This window comes from Nyctibius grandis, chromosome 22 (genome assembly GCF_013368605.1).
Source record: "Nyctibius grandis isolate bNycGra1 chromosome 22, bNycGra1.pri, whole genome shotgun sequence".
Lineage (NCBI taxonomy): Eukaryota > Metazoa > Chordata > Aves > Nyctibiiformes > Nyctibiidae > Nyctibius > Nyctibius grandis.
In genome coordinates this window covers 6335736-6345044 of record NC_090679.1, presented here as the reverse complement: position 1 = coordinate 6345044, position 9309 = coordinate 6335736, and the positions used below count along the sequence as shown (strand labels likewise).

At 52.2% G+C, this 9309-nt stretch overlaps 1 long non-coding RNA gene and 1 other non-coding gene across 3 annotated transcripts; both read right to left on the bottom strand.

Moving 5' to 3' along the window:
• Positions 1-2461: 2461 nt before the first annotated feature.
• On the bottom strand, positions 2462-4580 carry LOC137672854 (uncharacterized). Of its 2 annotated transcripts, none has more exons than XR_011049660.1 (3): positions 4402-4580; positions 3596-3692; positions 2462-2789 (listed from the first exon to the last, which is right to left on the bottom strand). It is a non-coding gene; the product is annotated as an uncharacterized lncRNA (long non-coding RNA). The 2 variants fall into 2 exon arrangements; XR_011049661.1 differs by having other exon boundaries at positions 2462-2762.
• On the bottom strand, positions 2958-3161 carry LOC137672878 (small nucleolar RNA SNORA74). The gene has a single exon (XR_011049664.1). It is a non-coding gene; the product is annotated as a small nucleolar RNA SNORA74 (small nucleolar RNA).
• Positions 4581-9309: the final 4729 nt, after the last annotated feature.

Below are 9309 nucleotides of genomic sequence, written 5' to 3'. Positions count from 1 at the left end.
CGCCGTTACCTTTGTCATGGGGCAGACAGTCCCTGCGGTCCCTAGGCCGGGCTCCCGGCCAGCAGCGCGGCCATGCTCTGCCAGCTCGGGCCTAAGGACTGCTCTCCTCAGCGCAATGAAGATGTTACCAGCTCTAAAATATTTAAGACAATGGGCTCTCGATGCCTATTAGGTTCATTAGAAGATTCTGGCAAAAAAAGCCCCACAGCTTCTGTGCCAGGCTTTGCTTTTCCTCTAAGCCAATATTGCCACCTTGTGCTGCTATGAGGGAAGTTCACTTTTCCTCTGCTCTCCCTGAATTTATTGATTTTTATGATCAAAATAGTACTTGTAGAATCGGGCGAGTAATATTTATCATTTAAAATCCTTTCATATTTTAAATCTTTCCAATTTGATTTGGGGCTAAAGGCTCAGTCTCTCCATCATCTTGGAAGCTGCTATGTTCTGGCAGCTTTACTAAGGTAAGGGTGTGTAGCTGAATTCAGTCTCCAGGGGAAAGGAAAAATCTGCCTTTTGAATTCATCACAGGCTGATTTTTCTTCTCTATATGTGGCTGGAGAGCACAATGAAACAATAACACAGAAGGTGCTTGAAAAAAAATGGGGAATTGATACAAAATACGTGTTGAAATAATATGGAAGTGCTCAGAGAACAATCACAAGAAACGCAGCTCTCTTCACAAGCTCAGGATAAAAAACAATTAAGTGCTCAAAACCAAACACATAAATCTAAGTTAACGATGCTTCTGTGCTCCAGTACTGCAGCGCAGTAAAAGCAGAGTAAAGCGCCTTGATGAAATGTAAAGCAATCCAGCTACTTCTGCCCAGTAAGTCATATATAGATTGCAAAACGTGCAGCGCTAATAAACAGAATCATAAATCACGCCAGCATTTCCTGCCTACAAAAGCGGGCCTTGCTCCATTTCCCTAGCTTGATTTTAATGCTGGTGTTTTCTTCCTCTTAGACCACACGGGTTCTCTCTCAATTTCCTTTGTTGTCCTTCGGTTGAGGCACCAAAGCGGCAGCGAAGTGAATCGCTTTGACCTTTATCGCTTGCATGTGGGCTGCAGAAGGAGCCGTACAGCTCTGGCCATCGCTTACCTGGCTAAGGCAGCTGCTGCTGTAAGATACAGAGCTCCACTTCCCCAAGCTGGCACTTGTGCCGATCACTGGAGAATGTTTATGACATTCCTGATGTTCTCTTTTCCAGTATGGGCACCCATCACTGCCCTCCTGGGAAAGGGGTGGATTGCTGAGCACAACGGACATCCATAGGAAGCCTGGTCATAAGTTTTGCAGGTAGAACTTGTTCATATAGAACCAGTAAAACGATATTTGTGTATGTCATCGACTTCAACTGAGAAAAAACTTTTTCCCAATAAAATTTGTTGAATACTTCAACAAATATTTCTGTATAGAGTGTCAGAAATGCGTATTCAAAGAGAAGAGGTATTCAGATGGCAGAAGGGCTAACAGGAAAGTGAGCAGTGCCAGGGACATTTAAAAATCAGGAGAGCCCTGAAAAAACTCAGCACAGTAATTAATTTCTACAGAACTGCCTGCCTGCCAGCAGCACCTATTTGACAAAAACCATCAGTAACCCGGGAACTAACCTGGTATTTTTTATCAAAAGCCTCACATTTATCAACTCCAGCCACTCACAACCTAAATACGTTGACGCTGTTACACTCCTGCAGATAGCACACAACGGCAGGCTCTCATCCGTGCTTCCCAGTTTAATTTGTGTATAGATGGCACTGCAGCTAAGTGGCATCTACAACAGGATAATTGTAACGTAATGTCACTGAAGACCATTGAACCATTTTTTAAAAACTGAAAACACGATGTTTAGCCTAAAAACCTCCTAATTTGGATTATTTCACAAGCACGGGGTTCTCTGGAAGACTGCACTGAATCCAAATGGGTCAGGCATCTTGGTGAGAGCAATATACTCCTTTGCTCTAACAAAGAGTCACTTTTGAGTTAAAAGATTAAACTGTTTTTGCCTGAATCCATGATGGCCCACCAGTTTCAATGCATTTTACGTGTCGGCAGCCTTTCCCAACTCCCCCATCTTTGTGGGCCTTGCCTCCCCCAGGCCCAGGGAAGGGAGATCACCAGAAAGGTCTCATGTCAGGAACTGAAACTCAGGAAGGGCACCTTGTGAACTCATACTGGCTGTGTACGCAGCAGAAAGAGCAATTCCACACCTTATTTCCTTTATGGAAAACTTTAAGCATCTGATCTCCTTCAGTGCTGGAGGAAAGGAAGCCTGGTTAAAAACCTGTCCCTGCACCAGAGGCTACGGAGGAGAGCATGTGTGTGGGGCAGGAAGAGCACCAGGTGCCCCATGCCACATTTCTGCCTCTCCAGGGTCTCCCACAGACAAGAATTCAACGCGACTTTCAAATCCTGCTGTACCCCACAGCCTTATGATATAATGAAACCCAAAATGAGCAAGTTTAAATATAAATAATTTTAATAAATAGGAGTCACAGAAAAAATACAGTTTTAAACAAGTAGTGAAAGAGGATTAACAGTTCAACTGTATATGTAATTCTTGTTATACCTTGCCCCCGACCACCTTTGATGTTTCAAGTTACTACACCCATAAGCTGAAAAAAAGTACTTCTCCAGTAGTGCCATTTAAATTGTGGGCTCTAAGTTTTCATCCTCTCAATCTCTTCCAAGTGGGGATCTTCAAAGCAGCACCAACAGCTTCTTTTCTTCTGACAACTACTGCTGCTCCAGCGAGCCCCCACCTGCAGCAAAACAGGCAAACCATTTGCCTGTAATTAAAATACATACAAAGACAGTTAACAGGAGTCTCTCCAGAGACCCCAAATTCAACCCTTAACACTGACCAGTTAATTAGCTGACCTTCATTTTTACACAAAAGATGCTATGTTAAACAAAATGTCTGTAACAGAATTTTTTTTTAAATTTTCTGATTGTGTGCTGTCTGCATCCAATCTAGGATTAACTCCACCAAGAAGGAGTTCCTCCACTCTCAAGCATGCAGAGCACTGCCAAACCCCAGCACCATCTGGCACCAGAACAGCACCGACGGTGCCAGGAGCGACTCGGCAGCACCTTTCTCTCCCAGCGGCATAACACTATCACAGGCACTGCGCAGCAATGTGTAGCCGACTAGCGCTGGATGAAACAGAGCTCAAAACTGAATTTTTAAAGGACAGAAGGAAGAAGAGGCCCCGAAGTACATCCTTCTGTGACATAGGCCTCACTTCTAACACCCCCTCTCGTCAGGGCTTCCTCCAGCAACAGGAAGCACTGCCTGCTTCGCTAGATAAACCAGATTATTTCCCACCCCAGAGACCAGAGGCTGGCACAATAGCCCGTTCACAAGCCAGCAATGAACCATTTAGTTTACTCAGTCTGGCAGAATGAGCAGTCTTTGCTCCTCTTCCTTTGTCTCGTGAAGAGACCTCGCTCATGTAGCTTGAAAGGCTCCTTAGCTCTCCCTCTGCCCCACGTGCAGGTCATGCCTTCACATCTCCTCTCCACAGGCACAGGTCACACTATGGCAGAACTCGGGGGGTTTCATACACAAAGGCCACTGGTGAGGACCCGTTACCTGAGGGCTCGATCTTCCAGACGCTCTTCGCCACCCCAGACCGCCAAGTTACAGCGATCCCTTCACACACGGTTACGCCGCACATCAGCTGGAAGCCCTGAAGAGAGCACAAATGAAACATCACTTCAAATATTTAATTAATTAAATCTGTATTAATAGAGCTAAACAGCTGGGATCTGGCTTGCGGAAGGAGGCAGGGGGGAAATCAAACCGAATTGATTACTACTAAACTGCACGGCCTGAACAAATTACCCTCCGGTCCCAGGGCCTCAGAGGCCATCAGCCAGCGCGGGCCGCGGGGCACGGCCGCCTTTAGGACATTAATAACAATTTAAAAAAAAAAAAAAGGGGGAATATTTCACGTGGTGTTTTCCGTTTCTAGAGCCCCAGGGAGGGGTGAGGCCCCCCCAGGCCTCCAGCCCTGGAGCCCCTCACCTCACTGCGGCCGGGGAGAGCCCCGGCACCTCCACATCACCTCATGGGGGAAGGGAAGGGAAGGGAAGGGAAGGGAAGGGAAGGGAAGGGAAGGGAAGGGAAGGGAAGGGAAGGGAAGGGAAGGGAAGGGAAGGGAAGGGAAGGGAAGGGAAGGGAAGGATCCCCGGCGCCTCATGGCGGCAGGGGAGGGGAAGGGGAGGGGAAGAGGAGAGCCCCGGCACCTTCACCCCACCTCACGGCGGCAGGGGAAGGGAAGGGGGGGAGCCCCGGCACCTTCACCCCACCTCATGGCGGCAGGGGAAGGGAAGTGGGGGAGCCCCGGCGCCTCATGGCGGCAGGGGAAGAGGGGAGCCCCGGCGCCTCCACCTCACCTCATGGCGGCAGGGGAGAGCAGGGCGGGACGTGGCCCAGCCCCTTCACCCCACCTCATGGCGGCAGGGGAGGATGTGGGGGGGAGCCCCGGCGCCTTCACCCCCCTCACGGCAGCCGTCGCCGTCCAGCTCCGCCTCACTCCCCCCGCGGCTGCCGGCGCCGAAAGAGGCCGGGCCCCGCCGCGCCGCCGAGGTGGTTCCGCAGGCGCCGCCCCGCTCGCCTCGGTCGCTCCCCTCGGGGCGGGCCCGGCCCGGCGCGGCGCGGCGCGGCTGGGGTCGGCGGGGCCAGGCAGGCCCGGGGCAGGCTCGGGCTCCCTCGGGGCGACCCGGGTGAAAATAAACACGCTGGGGCCGGCGTGGGTCCCGCTGCACCTCCTCGGCTCGGGGCCGATTAGTGCTGGTGTGGAGCTCGTGTCCCCTCAGGCAGCGCTTGTAGGAACGGGTACGGCGTGTGGCCGCCCGCAGCCCCCAGCCGTGACAGGCCGTTGAGGTTATAAAGTGCTTTTCAGCAGGGCCCAGCTAATGCCCAACGTGGCTCCGCAGCCGGGCCGGGCGTTACAGCCACAGCACATTGTGACACAGCACGTTTGCACAACTTTTCTTGCAGCGATTCCCTGAATTTTCTTCCCCCTCCCACAGTATTGCTCTTTCTTTTGCTCCCAGGACTGGCTGTGCAGCACAAATGCTGTCGAGCCACGTTCCGATAGGTACGGAGGGATCACGGTACCGATCCTGCAGGGCCAGAGCCAGAAAGGAGCAGATGACTCGGGGCAGGCAGCGAGTCCCCAGGGAACCGGCGGTTTCCGAGCTGAGGAGAACAGTAAAGCATCGCTCTTGCCGTTGCAGGAGCTCCAGACACCGGTCACCCCATGGTGTGTCCCAGCCCAGGCTTGTAACACACATATTTTTGAAGCATTACAGCTCCGTGCTAGTGCAAGTCCCTCGAGCGGGTGAGCGGTGCCAGCAGACAGTGGTTCATCTCCTGATTTAACCCGTCCTGCTAATTTATGGGAGCAAAATCTCTCAGCTGTGATCCCTCCTTTATTGTGTAACTGAGCGTTTACTCGACGGGGGTTAAACAGGCTTCTAGAGCCTGTTGAGTTGCTTTGAACACAAACTGCGGGGCTGCCTTGGGATGCAGGGAGTTCAAGGGAGGCTGTGTCTAGACTAGAGGAGCTCTTCTGAAGGCTGGCTCAGCTTTTGTTTCGTGGTAACTTCTGTCTCTAATCTGGCTTGAAACAAAGCGTCTCAGTCCCTCCAGGCCCCAGCATGGCACTTGGAGGAGAAAAGGAGGATGGATTTAGCTTCCACCAAGCTAAGATGAATAACAGGCCAAGCAGGGATCTCGGTATCAAAGAACAACGTGATGTTTGCTGACACCAGCCTGGGAGAGAGGGATGAAGCAGATGAAACTGCAATGAAACCAGCTCTCAGATAGTCCAGCCAGTGCTGTAGATGCCTCAGGGGTATTGCTGCAGGCAGCTGCCTGGACCTCCCGTCCCCAGGCCTGCAAGCGGGCGGGAGGTCAGGCAGGAGGACGTGTTGCCCAGCCAGGTGCTGTTCCCTGCCTCCATGCAGTTGTGCTTAGCTCTGCAGCCCGGTGTCTGGCCCAGCTGCTGCAGCACGGACTCCAAGCACAGCATTGCTGGGCTCAGCCCATTTCAGGAGCCTTTTCTTCTCCCCTCGAAGGAATAAGGCTGATGCAGAGAGCACGCTCACCAGGAAGCTGGGGCAAAAGAGGGCTTTACTTGATACTCATGGCCGAGCAATTGTGTTTCACCTGGTGTGACACCTTTTATCCAAAGCTCACAAATAACATGCAAGCATTTGTCTGAGATAAACTGATGCTCCAAACTGTAGAGAGGAAAGCTGTGCAGGAGCACAGGGAAATCTATGCCGTGAAGCGAGAGGCTGCTCCTGGCAGCGAGAGTCACTGAGTTCTGATATTTGGCGTTCAGAAAGCTTTTGAACTATCTCCCTGGTCCTGCTGAAAACATCTTATTATAAGAGGCAAGGCACATTAATTTGGGCCCCATGCTGTGCTAATGAGTTACACACCTTCCAAACTGGAACTGTTGCTTAGGCAGCCTGCTCCTGGTCTTGGCAGAGCTCATCATCCACCCCTGTCTGTGGGCACGTGGCCTCAGCCACAGGCAGTAAGACCTCCAGTAACAGAATCACGAAGTGCCCTCTGTGTTTGCTGTTACCTTTCCCTCTACCATAGCAGCTTGTCATCAGCCCTGGATATTCTGCACTGCAGCATCCCCAGGAAACTGTTGTCCTTCACTAGGTTCATCACTAGATGGGAAGGCACCTAGCACTTCCCACCGCTCAGCACCAGCCACTCTCCCCGCACGCAGCCGTGGCTGTCCTGGGCAGGACAAGCCCAGCACTTCCCGGGACGATGCAGGGGCAGGTTGTGTCGGCGACGAGCACCCCACGCGTCATGAGCATCCCCACATCCAGGAAGAATAGCTGCCCAGCTTGGGCTGAAAAAAGACCAAGAAGCATTTGAAGAAGACAAGGATGGGAGCGGATGTTGCCTGAGGGAACAGACAGCTCCAGCTGAGCGTGGGTGGCATCCCCCAGCTCTGAGAGCCTAAGCTACAGGAGGAGCATGGGGGAGGGATCCCAGCCTTTCCCCAGAGGCCTTGAAATGTCTCACTGGAGCACAAAGCCCCGGTGAAATAATTCCTTTGAATGGATCCAAGTGAGAGAGGTTATAGCTACACAGCCGTGCCTGTCCACGGATACACAGAGCACTGAGACGGCGTTTAGGCGTCCCATGGAGGCTGGGGAAGGTGTAGCTGCGTCTCTCTCCCAGGGAGGGATTTGGCAGGACTGCACCTTTAGTCTGCTTGTTTCAGGGCAGGCTTTTTGCTGTTGGCAGCCCACAGCCATTTCTGAGCTGGCTCTTCCGACCTCATGTGTCTGAAGTGCAGTATAAGGGTTAAGCAGAGATTCCCCTTAGCTGGTGCTTGATTTCATTCTCTCCAGCTTCACAGGTCCTGTGTTTCCTGTGCTGGTTCTCCATGCCCCTACGTGTGCATCTCAGCATCGAGGTCAGTGTGGATGCTTACAGCAAAGTTCATCTTGCTGAACTCTCCAGCTTCAATCCAGGAAGAAAAGTCCCTTTCCTGCTTGGTTATAGCACTTTGAAGCAGAGGTCCTTCCACCGCAGCTCATCACACGGGTGGCACTGCGTCCTTCCATGCTGAGAAGGAAAATTAGCCCTCAGCACTCAAGGAGGGACCCAAGTCAGATTCTTTAACCTGGAAGAAATTGCTTTCTTAGCCAGATAATTGAGCTAGAGAGAGAAATATTGATGGAGTGGATGATTTTCACTCTCTCAAAGCAAGAACAGGGACTTTTCTATCAGAGTCAAATTTCCTCTTAGCCCGTGATTTGTTTAACTGGGGTTCTTCTGGGCTTTCTACCCATCTGAACAAGAGCCGTGCATGCCGTCTGACTCCAGAGGGGCCCCCGCAGTTTCCACTTCCCAGCTAGCATCACAAGATGGCATTACACACTTAAAAGCTGAGCTGGCTCAGCTAACGCATGGGGATCTTTCCCAGATCCTGGGCTGTCCAACCCCAGAAGAAGCTGTGGACTTAACCTTGCCCGCTGAGCTCCTCCACCAGGTCTCAGCCCCCGACAATTGCTTTTAATCACGTCCCTTTAATGTCAAGGCTGGGCGTGCGGAATGAAAAGCTGCGGCCGTTGTCCCTGTGACCTGCGAGCCATCCAGTCGCAGGGATTTAAGCTAGTGATAGTTTTGACAGTTAATGGCACGCAGAGCGCTTTAATCTTGACCTGCAACACCTCCAGCTCTTCCAGGGCCCCCTCTGCCCCCGAGGAGACGCTGCTAATCAGGCCAAGCGGTGAAGCGGGTTAAGATGTGGCTGAAGGGAGCCAAGAGCAAATCATGAGCAAAACGCACCCGACTTGTTCTGTCGCGGAGCGCTGTCAAATTTAGAACTGTCTGTTGTTGCCTGAGAGTGACCTGGGAGAACGATAAGTCTTTCAATAATTTACAGCTTTAAAATAATAGGAAAAAGAGAAAAACCACTCTTCTTAGATATGTTTTTTAAAAAAATAAAGTTTATTTTGAGTTAGGTGCACACAGCCCCAGTGCAGTGCGTTATCCCCTCTGTAACCCCCCTGCTACCTCTGCTCTCTCGGGGATGCAGCCTGCCCATGGCGTGACCCACAGCCACAGCTCGGCTTGGCCCCCCTGGTAAGGCAGCTCCAGCCCCACACGCTGCCCCATCAGCTCAGGAGAAGGCACCAGCAATGGCCTTGGCTCACATGGGGCTGTGCTGCCCTTCAGCCCTTGTTGCTGTCTTCAAAGCAGCAGCACCTTGCCCGGGTCAGGCTACCGTAGCTGTGCTCGCTTGCTGGGCAGTTTCTCTTTGCCGAGCGTTATAGGGAGCTTGGATCAGCCCCAAGGGACCAACAGCTCTTAATGGCCCTGACCAGCCCCACCTGACACCCCTACACCCATAGGTCAGGAGCCCCATTTAAGCTCAGCCCTGGAGCTCCACACCTCTTATGAGTGATGCTGCAGGAGGGCCTGGCTCCAGCCCTGCTCCTGGGTGGACTCCTTGGCTCTGCACTGCTGGTGGCTTGGCTCCTGGAAGGACCCTTGCATGTATGTTGGAGCTGTGTCTCTGGCCCTATTTTCTAGAGGAACTTTGGACCTGTGTTGTAGCTGTGACTCCAGCCTTGTCCTTGGCTCATCTCCTCTTGCTGCTGGGTGGGCTCTGGACCTGGGTTATTGCAGGCTGGACCTGGGACTGCTGGTGGACCCTGTAACCAGCACTGGGCTGTGCTCAGACCTAGTGGGACTGTGCCTGCTGGTGATGGTGATAGCTCTGCTGGGGTCATCCTGGTTTTGCTTCCCTTAGG